The sequence below is a fragment of the Trichomycterus rosablanca genome, chromosome 15 (assembly GCF_030014385.1).
Source record: "Trichomycterus rosablanca isolate fTriRos1 chromosome 15, fTriRos1.hap1, whole genome shotgun sequence".
Lineage (NCBI taxonomy): Eukaryota > Metazoa > Chordata > Actinopteri > Siluriformes > Trichomycteridae > Trichomycterus > Trichomycterus rosablanca.
Genome location: NC_086002.1, coordinates 11,072,327 through 11,087,736, shown reverse-complemented (window position 1 = coordinate 11,087,736; position 15,410 = coordinate 11,072,327). Strand labels below are relative to the sequence as shown.

General features: G+C 38.9%; 1 long non-coding RNA gene across 1 annotated transcript; it reads left to right on the top strand.

The window, feature by feature from the left end:
• The first annotated feature begins 8,036 nt into the window (after positions 1 to 8,036).
• LOC134328660 (uncharacterized) lies at positions 8,037 to 12,625 on the top strand. The gene is made up of 2 exons (XR_010014744.1): positions 8,037 to 8,230; positions 12,147 to 12,625. It is a non-coding gene; the product is annotated as an uncharacterized LOC134328660 (long non-coding RNA).
• The last annotated feature ends 2,785 nt before the right edge of the window (positions 12,626 to 15,410 follow it).

The window sequence follows — 15,410 nt, the reverse complement described above, 5'->3', positions numbered from 1 at the left end:
TGCTCTGATTTTTATGATGCACTGTGTCTGTACAGCCGCTCTGATCTTGCTGGGAGAGCGCTACTAATGGACCAGGTTTATCTGCCACTATCTCACCACTTAGTGACTGCACTCGATGGTTCGCTGAAGAGACAGCACTCACCGCTACAATCCCAGTGCCAATCCGAAAGAAATAAAAGCCGTGTCCTCTTTACTTGTGCCCACTCACCCTGCCTAAAGTGCAACGATCCTGTCATGGTGCCCCTGTTTAAGTGATTACTGTTAGCATTAGTGGCTAAACATCAAGTGGTACTTAAAGTTTTTTTTTTTCTAAAACATTGCATTGAAACGGATACATCAGAGCCACTCAAACTTGTAGCGAATCCAAATCATTTGATGGACCATGTGATGGAAATGTGATGGTTTTGTTATATTGCAATCATGCTATCGTCCACTAGTCAGTTTGGTGTACACTGATACCCTACCCACCTAACATGCTGTAAAAATAGATTTGACTCACCAAAGCATGTTTTCTGGGGCTGGGTGATATGACTAAAAAGCTAATATCTCAATAAGCTTTAGAGCAATGCTCTCAACTTTTTTTTTCTCCTAGACCCCCCGTGATCAAAAAGAAAAAAAAAAAACAATAAAAATAATGATAATAATCTGGGACCCCCATAACCAGGACACAGGTTATGATAGTAATCTTACACTTTTAGCAATAATGACAATTTTGGTTTTTGGTTGATGTGGGTTACTTCTTGTAAATTGGTGGTAGGAGCTTCCTCACCTTGGTCTGCTGAAGCAAGATCTGCATCAACAACAGAATCGGAATCCTTTGTAGTCGCCATCTGTTGACCTTTGCATTTTTGAGGTGGGCCAATCAAATATGTGTTCATTCTCAAAGACCCAACATGGGCTATAGACAGAAATCGTCCATATACCAATAGTCTATTGATTTGCCCATCCCATAACGTGATTCCTTTTCAATGAAATGTAACTGGACATAACCTCTAGGCTCACTAAGGCTCCCTAGTTGAAAACACTGCTTTAGGGATGTGGCAGTATAGGATACATGAATGCTAAAGTATCAGTATTCATCTGTAACACATATCTGAGTTATATTTACAATAATAATAATAATAATAAACATAAGACAATTGCACACCCAGCATACAGCTTGTTGCTTTTCAGGCCTGCAACACATTCCAAAAAAAGATGGGATTGGGGCAATTCCGGGCTAGTAATGAGGTGAAAAGACTAAATAATCATGTGATTCCAAGCAGGTGATGTCAACAGGTGATTGTAATCATGGTTTGGTACAAAAGCAGCATCCAGGAAAGGCTGAGTCTTTGATGAGCAAAGATGATCAGAGGATCTCCAGTTTGTTAACAAATGTGTGAGAAAATGAACCTCAAAGAAAGATTGGAAGGGATTTGCATATTTCTCCTTCTACAGTGCATAATATCATTAAATGATTTAAGGAATCGGGAGGAATTTCAGTGCCTAAAGACCAAGGGCGCAAGCTTAAGCTGAACGCCCGTGATCTTCGATCCCTCAGACGGCACTGCATCAAGAACCGCCACTCAACAATAGCTGATATAACCACATGGGTGAGGGATTACTTTGGCAAACCTTTGTCAAGCACTACAATACAGAGTTACATGCACAAACGGCATTTAAAACTTTACTGTGCAAAAAAGAAGTCTTATGTTAACCATGCGGCGTTGACTTCACTGAGCTTTGAGGCATCTAGGATGGACCATCACACAGTGTAAACGTGTATTGTGGCCAGATGAATTAGTATTCCAGGTCTTTTTTTGGAATAAGTGGACGCCGTGTGCTCTGGACCAAAGACGAAAAAGCACCATCCAGACTGTTATCAGCAACAAGTCCAAAAGCCAGGGTCTGTCATGGTATGGGGCTGTGTCAGTGCCCTTGGCAAAGGTCATTTACACTTCTGTGATGGCAGCATTAATACAGAAAAGTACATTGAGATCTAAGAGCAACATGTGCTGCCTACAAGACGTCATCTTTTCCAGGGACGTCCAGCATTTTTCAACACAACAATGCAAAACCACATGCTGCACACATTACAAAGGCATGGCTGCAGAAGAAGCGGGTCTGGGTACTGGACTGGCCTGCCTGCAGTCCTGATCTGTTCCCAATAGAGAACTTTTTCTGATTTGGGGTTGTACATACATAAAAATAAGCTGAACAAAAAAACAATGTGCAATATAAGAAAACACAGAAGGACAGAGGGAGAATATGGATTTGGAGTATACCAATTGGAATGCCAACTGCCGACCAAGCCTTATCACTTAACATCAGTGCCCAATCTCAGTAATGCATGACTGAATAAAAGTGCATCTCTGCAGTCATGTTCCAGAAGAGTGCAGGCTGTTATAGTAACAACAAAGGACCACATCAATGCCTGTGGTTTTAAAATGAGATGTTCCACAGGCTTTGAACTAGCTAGCATTCACTTATTTTCTTTAAAAAAAATTTAGATAAAGGGAGTCACCAGTCTTAATTTAATAAGCTTCTCATAACCTTTGGTTCCTCACTACGGCAAATTAGGACAGACTAGACGTGTTTTAGGAAACGAAAAAGTAGTTAGAGCTCAATGTTTAGCAATTTAATAGACTATTCCTCTGCTATGTCAAGTAATAGCTTGAAACGGTAGCTATTAGCAAGGCTGGGAAATACAATTACCAATCAAATGGCTGTGAAATTTAATTCGGCTGTAATTTGGGGGAATTGGTCTGCACTGCCAGCAGGTTCCACTCCAGCACTGATATTAAGCTGTATTCAGAGATTCAGAGATGAAGACTTGTACTATGTATGTTTTTAAACCAGGGTGGTGGTTGCTAAGCGTTTAAGGTACTGGATTAGTGACTAGAGGGCTGCTGGTTCTTGACCCACCATCATCAAGTTGCCAGAAGTTTCCGGACTGATTGTGCTTTGCTATTGAACCTCAGAAGGAACATTTGCTAAAACCCTCAAAATAAAGGATTTTTTTAAACCCTAGTTTTTTTCAAAATTACTGGGTACTATGCAGTAATACACCGCAGAAAAAAGACTTACCTCAAGACTTGTGTCTGTGGGAACCTGTGCCTGTTCAGTAAAAAATAAAATTGTCAAGCACAAAAGGCCTGGCTTGCAATTGACATTCCAATTAATCTCAAATACTTTAAATGAGATAGAGGTGATGGTGTAGAGGCATTAAAGTGGCCTGCCAGAGGCCTTGCTTTGTGCGGAAAGGAGGAAAGGGCCTTCCCAAACTGTTGTTTATTATATATGACTTTTGGCCATATAGTTTATTAAGCTTATCACTAACTTGTACAATACAGTTGAACCATAAACTCAGTTATTTATTATTATTATTATTTATTTATTTTTTATTTTTTTCATCATGGCTTTTCTGTTTTTTATTATAATTATTATTATTACTCATTTATTCATTTGTCACATACAGTGTTTCTTTTCCATTATGACTCCTAATTTTTTGTTTTTTTATTTATTTATTTATTTATTTATTTATTTATTTATTTATTTATTTATTTATTTATCACTTACTGTGTTTTTTTCCATCATGGCTTTTCTGAAAATATAGCACATTGGAGTTAAAAATCTAAAATATTTAAACATTTACCAACTACCCTATTTGTTTGTTTTATTATTATTATTAATTTATTTTTTGTTACCTACAGTGTGACCTACTGTCATTTTTTCCATTATGACTGCTAATTGTTAGTTTTATTATTATTATTATTATTATTTATTTATTTATTTATTAGTCACTTACTGTGTTTTTTTTTCATTATGGCTTTTCTGAAAGTAGGGCACATTGGAGTTAAAAATGTAAAATATTTACCAACTACCCTATTTGTTAGTTTTATTATTATTATCATTATTATTATTATTGTTATTATTATTATTATTATTATTCATTTATTTGTCACTTACTGTGTTTTTTTCCATTATGGCCTTTCTAAAAATAGGGCACATTGGAGTCAAAAATTGAAAATACTTACCAACTACCCTAAAACTCAAATCCTCTGCAGTCAGCAGAAGAGCAGGGTGTGATATTAAAATTAAACGTGAGAGCTTATTGTGTTATTGTGCCATGCATCACAGCAAAAGCTGCGGTTTCACGTTTGATAGGTTTTTTTTTCCTCTTTACCATCTGTTAAAACCCCCTGCTGTGAACTCCCTGTGGCTACTGGTGTCTAATCAGTCACCGAGTGCTGGGAACAAATTTGAAAGAGCTTCTGTTGCAGGAATTTTGGGATGCCCTTGTGTATGGGTGCGTAAATGTGTGTATGTGTGTAAGTCTGCGACATCAGACTCGTTCTTACACCCTTGTTGCTTGCTGATAACCTAGACCGTTTGTCAGTACCTGTTCATCCGAACAAGCTGCCAGCCTGTAAACGTAAAACCCCAAATTGGAAAAATGAACCCCTGTAATGGCAGTTATCTTTCTTAGTGTGTGGCAGTGTGAATTTGTACAAGCAGTGGTGTTGTCGAGGCATGTAAACAGCATATATGCACTTTTTAATGAGCTGTTTCTAATTAAATATGTTAATGTATTTTTTTATCTCTACTAAAAGACTAAATTCCATTATTTACAAGCCAGAGAGAATAAAAGTGTCTTTAAATGCATGGTACATTATAGGAGGGTTTTTATTCTGTCTGTTTTAATACTGTATATAAAAGCGTTTTATAATTTTTTTTTATTATTGGGACGTTATTGGGGAAAAAAAAAAAAAAAATCACACGATGATCCAATTTGCGTGAATGTCATCCAACAATTTATAATGTGACTCAGCAGTGTGTTTGGCCTTCTAGTGCCTGTATGCACCCTCGACAACATCTGATCCTAATGAGACGGCGTTTAGTGTCCAAGGAAATCTCCCAGACCTGGATCAGGGCATCACTGAGGTCCTGGACAGACCGTGGCACTACTTGGCAGCAGTGTATGCACCGACACCTAACGTCCCAGAGGTTCTCAAATAGATTTAGGTCTGATGAGTGTGAGAGAGAAAGCAATGGCATCAATGCCTTCATCATCCAGGAACTGCCTACAAACTCTTGGCTATCAAGTGGAGGTTTGTGCAACCCTCTAAGGATATGCCTCCACAGGCCATCACTGACCCACTGCCAAAACCAGACATTCTGGATGATCTTACAGGCCACATAACGTTTACCATGGTATCTCCAGACTCTCCAGACGTCTGTACTCAAGGGTGTCAAGAACAGGGTGCCAATGGTGGACCTGCCAATTCTGGCTTTCTCTAGCTAAGGCCAACCAAGCTACAGGGTGCACAACCCACCAGCCCTTATGCCGCCCACATGAAGTCTGTTTCTTACACCGATGGCCCACTAGATATTATTTTGTAGTGCTCATCCTCACATAAAAGAGCAGATTCCAGTCCTGCTGCTGGGTTTTACAGCCCTGTCCAGCTCCCTTTGTGTAACAGCCCGTGTTCTGGTTTCTCCTTTATGCTCTTGACACACACCAAACATTATTGCAAATGGGCTGCAAGTACCAACTCAAGCTACCAGTAGTGAAAAGAACACTAGCAAACACAAAACTAGAGAAGAATCAGTCAGGAAAGACAAGGACAAAGTAATTGTCTGTCTTTTTTGGGGTTGCCTCTTCAGTTCACCTGCTGTCACTTGCTTACTAACATGGCTGATTAATCCCTGATGTTTAATTGACCTGGTGTTACACTGTGATTAACTGTTATTATTTTTTAAGCAGTTTAGTATGTCCCAAAATGTGTGGTTAGGTGGTATTCGGTCAGGCTCGGACTAGGAGGTCATCTTATAGACACAGGCTGTCCATTCATGCTGTCCCAGCAGGCGTTTAACCCTTGTGTGATGTTCAGGTCTGTGGGACCGTTTTACCAAAAGAAAAATGATGCTATTTATTATTATTTTACCCTCAGACTTTTTGCCTTCGGCTCATTTTGTGTGAAGAACATATAAAATAACACATTTTTAATGAGTTCGCACTGTAAACCCCTCCCCCACACATTTATATTACACATGTGGTGTTCGGGTCCAATGGACCCACAGGTATAAAAGTGTGTCCTACTACATCATGTCCTACTGTGAGTGTGTGTGTCTCTGTGTGTGAGAGAGAGACAGACAGAGTGCCAGACAGAGAGGCAGACAGACAGAGAGAAACAGACAGACACAGAGAGAGAAAGACAGAGAGACAGAGAGAGAAACGGACAAACAGGCAGAGACAGACAGGAAGGCAGCCAGTCAGAGAGAGAGATACAGAGAGACATACTGATACAGACAAGAAAAAAAACAGACAGAGACAGACACAGCATACATGCATCAAATAAATGTATGCAATACACACACACACACACACACACACACACAGTAAAGCTGACCCTTATGTGTTGTATAGGCTAGCATGAATAGACTGTTCAATGGGACTAATGTTTATATATATATATAATTACAGTATGGCACAGTGTTGTGATTGCATTAATGTATTTTGTACAGACAAAACTGCATTTTCATCAGGTCCAGTAGGTACACAGAGTCAGGGGCGCTTTAATGCACGGGCTTACCCGGGCTTCAGCCCAGGGGCCCCGAATAATTGAGGGCCCCGATTGGCTGTTTTATTTTTTATTTATTTTGTTATTTTGGTCAGAGCGGTAGAGAGAACAGAGTGGCGACACTCCCATAGGGAACCGTTGGAAAGGGGGCGGGACATTTTTTCTGCGCAGCTTCCGGGTTGTGGAGCTCTGTATAGTTCCAAACAACCCATAGAGCCCCATTCATTTCCACTACTTATCAAACATTTTTAGCTGTATGTTGCTTTGTTTTAAAAAAATTATGAATTTAATGTCATTAATATACTTAATACTGTTATTGTTTAGCATTTGCTCAGCACTAAATGTTACATGTTTATCTTAATTAATAGGTATAACCCAATTTAGCTTAGTCAGTTAAGCTTAATTAATGACACACGAGTCTTTTCACCTAAAATGAGTTGATTAATCAAGAGTCTTGTTACAGAAATGATCATAAAACATTAGAACCACAATAAATCATTATACTTTTACTTTCATACTTAAGTACATTTGAAGGTAAATTTAGTTTAGTACTTTAGTGGAGGTAAAGAGTATTTTTACTTTTACTACTACTTTTACTGGAGTAATATGTTACCTTGGATATCTCTACTTTAACTCAACTAAATGGTTTGTGTACCTTGTCCACCACTTACATTAGACAAAATGAACTAGTGCATATTCATAATGAATTCATTAATGTATTACATGTAGGAATCAATTATTAATCACTCATGAAATAAGAGATGAATGAATGATTTTTCATGTACCTGCACTATAATGTTTTTGGTACGGTAATGTGTTTATCAATCTGTTCATTCAGTGCAGGTAAACCTTATGAATCCAGCACATGACTTAGTGTTTAGCCAAAATGATTATTATTATGAATCCTCAGGAAAGTGAAGGGAGATTAGTTTATGCAAAAAACAAAACATAAAAAACTTTAATGTCTATACTGTATATTGTCTCTACTACTTAATGATATCGCATTATGTAATGTATGCTATTATAATGTACTGTGTGTTAACAAGAACGACCTATTAACAAGTCATTATAAACATCAATCTTCCACTTTATATACCAAATTGACATTAAAGCAGATGCAGTAAATGTAAACGCAGTTGAAAATACCCAGAAATTGTACAAATGTTTATTATTTGCCGTTTAATATTTCATTTACTGCTGCCTGTCCCATTTGAGAACATGACAGCGCCGGGTTTGTTTGGAACTATTGAGGGTTACATGAACCACGTGACCGCGTAGCGGCGAGATCAAGGAGTGTCGCAACTCTCTCTATCTACGGCTCTGATTTTGGTTAATAAGAATGGGGAAGCTTGATTGGTGGTTTCAGTTAAGCGACGTGAACGTTAGAGCTAGTATGTGAGTGACATTCAGCTCAGCCAATCAGAATGCAGCACCAGGTTTATATATATATGTGCGTTCGGACGTTCTGCAGTTAGTTTAGTTAGACTCGCTTTATGGTCCCAGCAGGGAGTTCGGGTTCTGGAACTAGGCGGTATAAAGTGTTGTAACGCTCATTGAAGTCCTGACTAAACAGTTAAAGTGACTCTACCCTGTCGTGTGCTTTTATTCCCATACCTCCACCACCGCACAGCAAAAGACCTGTAGCATCCCCGCCGGACAGCGGCTAGGTGAGCCGACCCTCTACAGTAGCATGTGGCTAATGCTAACGGTAAAGTGCAGCGATAGTGAAAGTAAAAACACGACAATATTTTTGTAAAGTAAAATATAAAAATAACTAAAAGACAATGAAATATCAAAATACATGTAATCACAATACACCGTGAGTGCACAGCAAGGGATTTTGGGAATCTTTGTAACTTGCTTAACGTTACTAGATTATATATAATATAACGTTACTATATATATAGTACTGGGGCCCATGCACTGGGGCCCATGAGCTCCTAGTTACGCCACTGAACTCTGTTGTGTTGTGTACTGATTATGAAAACTATACGTGGGGGCCCACAAGCAGCCGTAGCCCCTGGGCCCACAGGCAGGTTAAATCGCCTCTGCACAGAGTACACAAACGTCACTTCCAAATGCTTTAATAGTTGTGGAATTATGATGCAGCAATGACAGCTAATGTTTGACAGCTAACAGCTATTTCTTCATCAATGTATTATGTCTGTTTGAATAAAAAAATACCAACAAACATGTAAAAGGCACACAAGCTGGTTGAGTCCTCACAAAAACAGATACAGCAGAGAAATATTGGTGGAGGGATATACACCAAGCAAAGCAGGGGCCAAAGACTTTCTTAGATAGAGTGGCACCAGTGCCTTAAACAGGAATTGCTGCATTGAGTCAAAGACACATTGCATATTATGCAGTGAAGGCTGTACGTGGGGCCCAGCATCCCTTTCCCTTTTTGATAAAATCAAGCCAGTCTTGATTCATTGCAAACAAATATTTAGATTTAGTCATTCTGATACTGTTTGACAAACTATTGGCATACAAATAGTAATAGTGATACCACAACTACTGCTACTGCTACTGCTACTAATAATAATAATATTAAGGTAGAAGATTAGAACAAAATACACTCCTTATTGAAAAGTAGAATCTGGTGGGGGTGCAGGTGAGGTGAAGTCAAGGATGGCAACAGGCATGGCGGTAATAGGTCTCACTGTAAAATCAACTCCCATAACAAACTCGTTTGAAGTTCTTATCTCTGACATAACCAATAAATGTTCATCTGATAAAACTAGTATGTTTAAGCTGGTTACTGTTTATCGACCCCCTGGTCCTTACTCAGAATTTCTTAACGAATTTGCCGATTTTCTTTCTAAATTAGTTTTATCAACTAAGAAAGCTTTAATTGTTGGTGACTTTAATATCCATTATGAGGATAAGTGTAATCCACTCAAAACTGCGTTTGACTAAAATGTAACAGGACCCACTCACCGCTGTAAACATACCTTAGATTTAATACTTACTTATGGTATAAACATAGACAACCTGGAAATTGTACCACAGAATGACTTAATCTCTGATCACTCTCTACTAATTTATGAAGTGTCCCTGTCCAATAAGGTACAGCAACCAAATCGTTTTAAATATAAGCGCACTATTACATCTGCAACTGCAGCAGCGTTCATAAACTGCCTACCAGAATTACCAAATATACCAGCATTAGAACCTAAAGAACTAGATCAGGCAACTCAAAACCTAGAGACTGTATTGCACGCAACCTTAGATAACGTAGCCCCACTTAAAACTAAACTGATTAGGGAGAAAAAACTTGCTCCTTGGTACAATGACCACACATGCGCACTTAAACAAGCAGCACGGAAATTAGAACGCAAGTGGCGTCACACTACACTGGAAGTGTATAAGATTGCTTGGAAAGATGCTCTAACTGAGTATAAACATGCAATTATAAACATGCTAAATCTTTATATTATTCGTCCCTAATAGAGAAAAATAAAAACAATCCCAGTTTCCTTTTTGAGACAGTGTCCAAATGAACTAAAAACGCCAATGAAACTGAATCTAATATACCGCCTGACTGTACCAGCGATGATTTTTTAAAATTCTTTAATGACAAGATAGAAAAAATACGACTTCAGAGTCAGAGTGTGTCACCTGCCAATGTTAAGTATGGACTCACTCCGAGCAGCATTGGTGAGAACAGTGATGATAACAGTAACGAGTTAATCCAACTAAATTCCTTTAATCCAATCTCCCAAAATGAACTAACTGTGTTGATTAAATCATCGAAGTCATCATCGTGTATACTCGATCCTGTTCCAACTCGTCTACTTAAAGATTTACTCCCAGCTATTGTAGAGCCCCTGCTTACATTAATCAATGCATCACTTAGCCTTGGATATGTACCTAAATTGTTTAAAAGTGCTGTTATTAAACCCCTGATTAAAAAACCTAATCTTGATCCACATGTACTAGCTAATTATAGGCCTTCAATTTCAATTTCAAACCTTCCTTTTGTCTCAAAGATATTAGAAAAAGTCGTTTCCAAACAGCTATGTTCTTATTTGAATGAAAATTGTATTCATGAAAAATTTCAATCAGGATTTAGACCCAACCATAGTACCGAACCCGCATTAATTAGAGTAGTTAACGAGTTGTTAATGTCTTCTGATAATGGATGTGTCTCTTTTCTTGTTCTATTAGATCTTAGTGCAGCGTTTGATACGGTCGATCATAACATTTTACTGGAGAGGCTAGAAAATACAGTAGGTGTTAAAGGACTCGCACTCTCTTGGTTTAAATCATATTTGACTGACCGCTCTCAATTCGTTTATGTAAATAATAAATGCTCGGAAACTACAAAAGTAAAGTATGGTGTTCCACAGGGGTCGGTACTGGGACCGCTATTATTTACACTCTATATGCTTCCACTAGGTGAAATTATTCATAAACATGGCATAAACTTTCACTGCTATGCAGATGACACACAGCTGTATATATCAGCCAAACCAAATGATACTGACACAATCAGTAAGATAGAAGATTGTGTAAACGACATAAAAAACTGGATGTCGTGTAATTTTCTTTTACTTAATTCAGATAAAACTGAGGTTTTACTTGTTGGCTCTAAAGCTGCAAGAGACAAGTTGTCTAACCTGGTGCTAAACTTAAACACGTTCTCTGTTACTCCCAGCCCAGATGTAAAAAACTTAGGTGTCACAATAGATTCAGATCTCTCATTTGATACACACGTTAATAATATTACTAGAGTTGCTTTCTATCATTTGCGTAACATTTCTAAAATAAGAAATATACTATCTGTTAATGACGCCGAAAAACTGATCCATGCGTTTATAACTTCTCGGTTAGATTATTGTAATGCTCTTCTAACTGGATGCTCTGGTAGATCCTTAAACAAACTCCAATTAGTTCAAAATGCAGCAGCTCGAGTGCTAACTAGAACTAAAAAATTTGACCATATTACTCCTGTTCTATCATCTCTACACTGGCTGCCAATTAAATTTCGCATTGATTACAAAATACTTTTACTAACTTATAAAGCGCTACATGGTCTGGCTCCACAGTATCTGAGTGAACTTATTAATCACTACAGCCCAGCGCGTCCACTTCGTTCACAAGATGCAGGGTTACTTATAGTTCCTAGAATTAAAAAGATCACGGCTGGTGGAAGAGCGTTTTCTTACAAAGCTCCACAACTCTGGAATAATCTTCCTGCCTCTATTCGGGATTGAGACTGTCGGACACAGTCTCAATGTTTAAGTCTAGACTGAAAACATATTTATTTTCTCAGGCTTTTGATTAGTATAGACAAAGGCGCAGAGCTTGGGGGTTCTTGGTCATAGAAACTTGTGGTGATCAGGGATGTTGGGTTGCTGTCGTTTTGCCTCTCTTGTCCGATCACTCAGGTTTGATGACGGTGGGGAGATGGGCGCTGATGTCTTGTGAAAGCCTTCATGACCTTGTTACCTGCTTGCTCTCCCTTTTAGTTATGCTGTAATAATTAGGGCTGCCGGAGTCTAAAACTCTCTGTAAAACTGTTTGTCAACTAGCATTGTACATTATTAACTACATTCTCTGTTGTTTTACCCCGAGGGCATTCTGATGGAAACCTGTTTACCCGCCGAGGTTAAGGATTAAAGTCGAGACTGCCGGGACAACGATGCTGCTCCTGTCAGATGTGACGGGTCTGGAGTAATTGCAACGACAAGAAATCCCTACAGACTTTATTGAACACTAGAGCGGATAACAACTCTATTATTATTTAATTGTTTATTTATCTATTTATTACCAGTTATGACTTTTAGATCATTTAATTCTGTGTTTGTTTGATTTGTGTAAATCGTGTATTTATTTAAAGTATCCTCCAGGCCACCCAAGAAGGATGGGCCCTGCTGAGTCTGGATCCTCTCAAGGTTTTTTCCTGTAATTTTCAGGGAGTTTTTCCTTGCCACAGTCGCCCTCGGCTTGCTCAACAGGGGTTTTTGTATCTGTTGGTCCTGGATTTTGTAAAGTTGCTTTGAGACAATGTCTATTGTAAAAAGAGCTATATAAATAAAGTTGACTTGACTTGACTAATAGTCAGACTGGCAAGAACATGGTTAAACAAGTCAGTTAGCACCATCACCAAGCGATGATTGATGAAAGCCTGGTCTGGCCAGTAGTCGCACATGGATGTAAAACCTGGACACTTAAAGAGAAGCAGATGCTGAAAATCTCATGGAGGAAGAGGATGACCACTGAGCAAGTTTAAAGTAGAGGTTTGTGCTACCCTCCAAGAATATGCCTCCACAAACCATTACTGACCCCCTGCCAGACCCGGACATGCTGGATGATAATGTAGGCCACATAACGTTTACCATGGTATCTCCAGTCTCTTTTTACGTCTGTCATCTGTGTCGAGAACAGAGTGCCAATGGTGGACCTGCCAATTCTGCCTTTCTCTGAAGGAAGGCCAATCGAGCTGCAGGGTGCACAACTCACTAGGGCTGTGAGCACAGGTTCCACCAGAGTTCATGAGGCCCTCATGCCACCCACATGAAGTCTGTTTCTGACAGTCTGACATTTTTCTTTTTCTACACCAATAGCCCACTAGAGATCATTTTGTAGGGCTTTGGCAGTGCTTCTCCTGTTTCTCCTCACACAAAGGAGCAGATTCCGGACCAGCTGCTGGGTTTTACAGCCCTGTCCAGCTCCCTTTGTGAAGATGATGACCACTGGGCAAGTTTACAAGATGGCCAGAACAGAAAATGAGCTACTGGACCACTTTAGGTCCTGCAAGTTATGTTATTTTAGGCGTGTGATGACACACTCACATTACTTACAGTGTGACTTTACTATAATGGGGCTTTAAAAAATTCTTTAAATGCCAATTTTATAAAGACCCTTTCTCAATTTACCACATCAAAGCACTGGTCAGGGTTGTGGTGGGCCCGATTTATTGGGCAAAATGTAGAGATGGGGAGTCGCACATAAGTTGCACACACAGCGACTTCAGACTCGACTCGGACTCGTTTCAAATAACTCAGACTCGACTCGTGACTCGCAAAAAATGATTTGTGGACAACAAAAGTCAGCAACATTTGTTACGTGTGACAATTATATATATATTATATATAAATGATCCGACATAATTCTGATCGTGTCATTTTCTGCTCTCTAATAACGCTCCGGCCGTCTTAACCCGCAGCGCACGCAATGGCTAAATGTTCCAGCCAGCTTCCGGCGTAGTGATGAAGCGTCGCTCCCTACTTTGAATTCGAATCTCACTTAAAATGGTGGAATACGTAGTGCACTTCACAGTAACAGATTATGTGAATGGAACGCTCCTACAGAACTGGCGCTAATGATTGAAAAAAAAAAAACGCTTTCTGAGCCAATCAGACCTTCTGATTTTAAGAAATGCTGTTATTTGCATGTATTTGGTTTGCAGCATCACACAGATGATGTGTCAATGAAACGCTTGATTGGCTTTCTAACGAGTTCGTGTTTTACTTCACAACCGGGAAAAGTTTGGAGGTTTTTAATTATACAAAATTATTTACAAAATAACATTCTATTATATCGATTATATTCCTAATGGGACACAGTTATAAATTTAATAGCATCTGGAAGAACATAAGCTAAGGTAAGCAGTGGTTATGATTTTCTTTGCTGTGTTTGGGATTTTGGCCGCTGTGCTGTAATTTGCAATGAAAACAAAACGTCAGTTTAAGCTTTTAACAAGTACCTAGGAAAGTAAAGGCACGAAGTAAAACGGCAAAATACAGTCGCTAATCTGTTGTTGTTGTTTATCTGAACTTATATATTATTTGTTTATTTCTATGCTACATTTCCAATATATGTTTTGTGTATATTATATTGACTCGTGACTTGACTCGGACTCCAGCCGGGAATCAAACTCATGCTTTTCTTGTTGTAAGGTGATGGTGCTACCCACTGCGCCACCGTGGCAGCCCATGTGGTGCATTGTAAAGTGCTATAGATAGTACATTATATGCAGCATATAATGTACTGTTTTATTAAATACGGGTCAAAAAGTACTTGCAAATAATAGATCTGTTTCTATTTACATTTCTTCTGCTGTTCTAATATTTTAGAATGGGGTTTGCTGTTAAAAAAAAAAAAATAGAAAGCCTATAGGCCCCACACACACTCCCAGAGAAAGAAGAGTTGTGCAGTGTGTAGAGAATGATTAGATGATTACCGGTATTTTGCATCAGCTATCTGGACCAGGTTGCCTTAGCTACTGAGAAGTAATCATCTCTTCTACGTTTGCTTTGCACCGGCTAAGCGGTGGGCTACATTTACATATCACAAGGTGATCCGGCGCGCTCCAGTGACCTACGCACGCCACAGCTGATGGGTATAAATGGAATGTGCAACAGCGACGGACGTCTGGGCTCAGCCCTTATTACAGAAAAAAAATTTTGGCCACGCCGATGTCGCACCAGTCGATGGTGAATTTATTTCACTGTTTAGTGGAGGTCTTTTCTTATTACGGCATTGCAATATAAATACTTTTTTTATTCCCACTGGCAGTTTGGATGAGGCTAAATAAGGGCAAAAAGAAAATGTTAAAAACTGCTTTAAAAGAAGCACAAAATAAAGACAGATTACTATAAGCACTAGGTAATGGTGTTTGCCTGGAAGGGGGTTTATATCATTGAGCTTCTACAGGACGTTTTAGCCCAGTGAGCACTAAAACTGGTCCATAAAACGTCCATGCTTTTTCTGTCTGGTTGTGTGTCTAACCATTAACATCACTATCCAGTGACTAATCATCAAAATGCACATAATTAGACATTCATTCATTCATTTTTAATTACAGCTTCCTTTTCATTCAATTAGTCCGAAGCT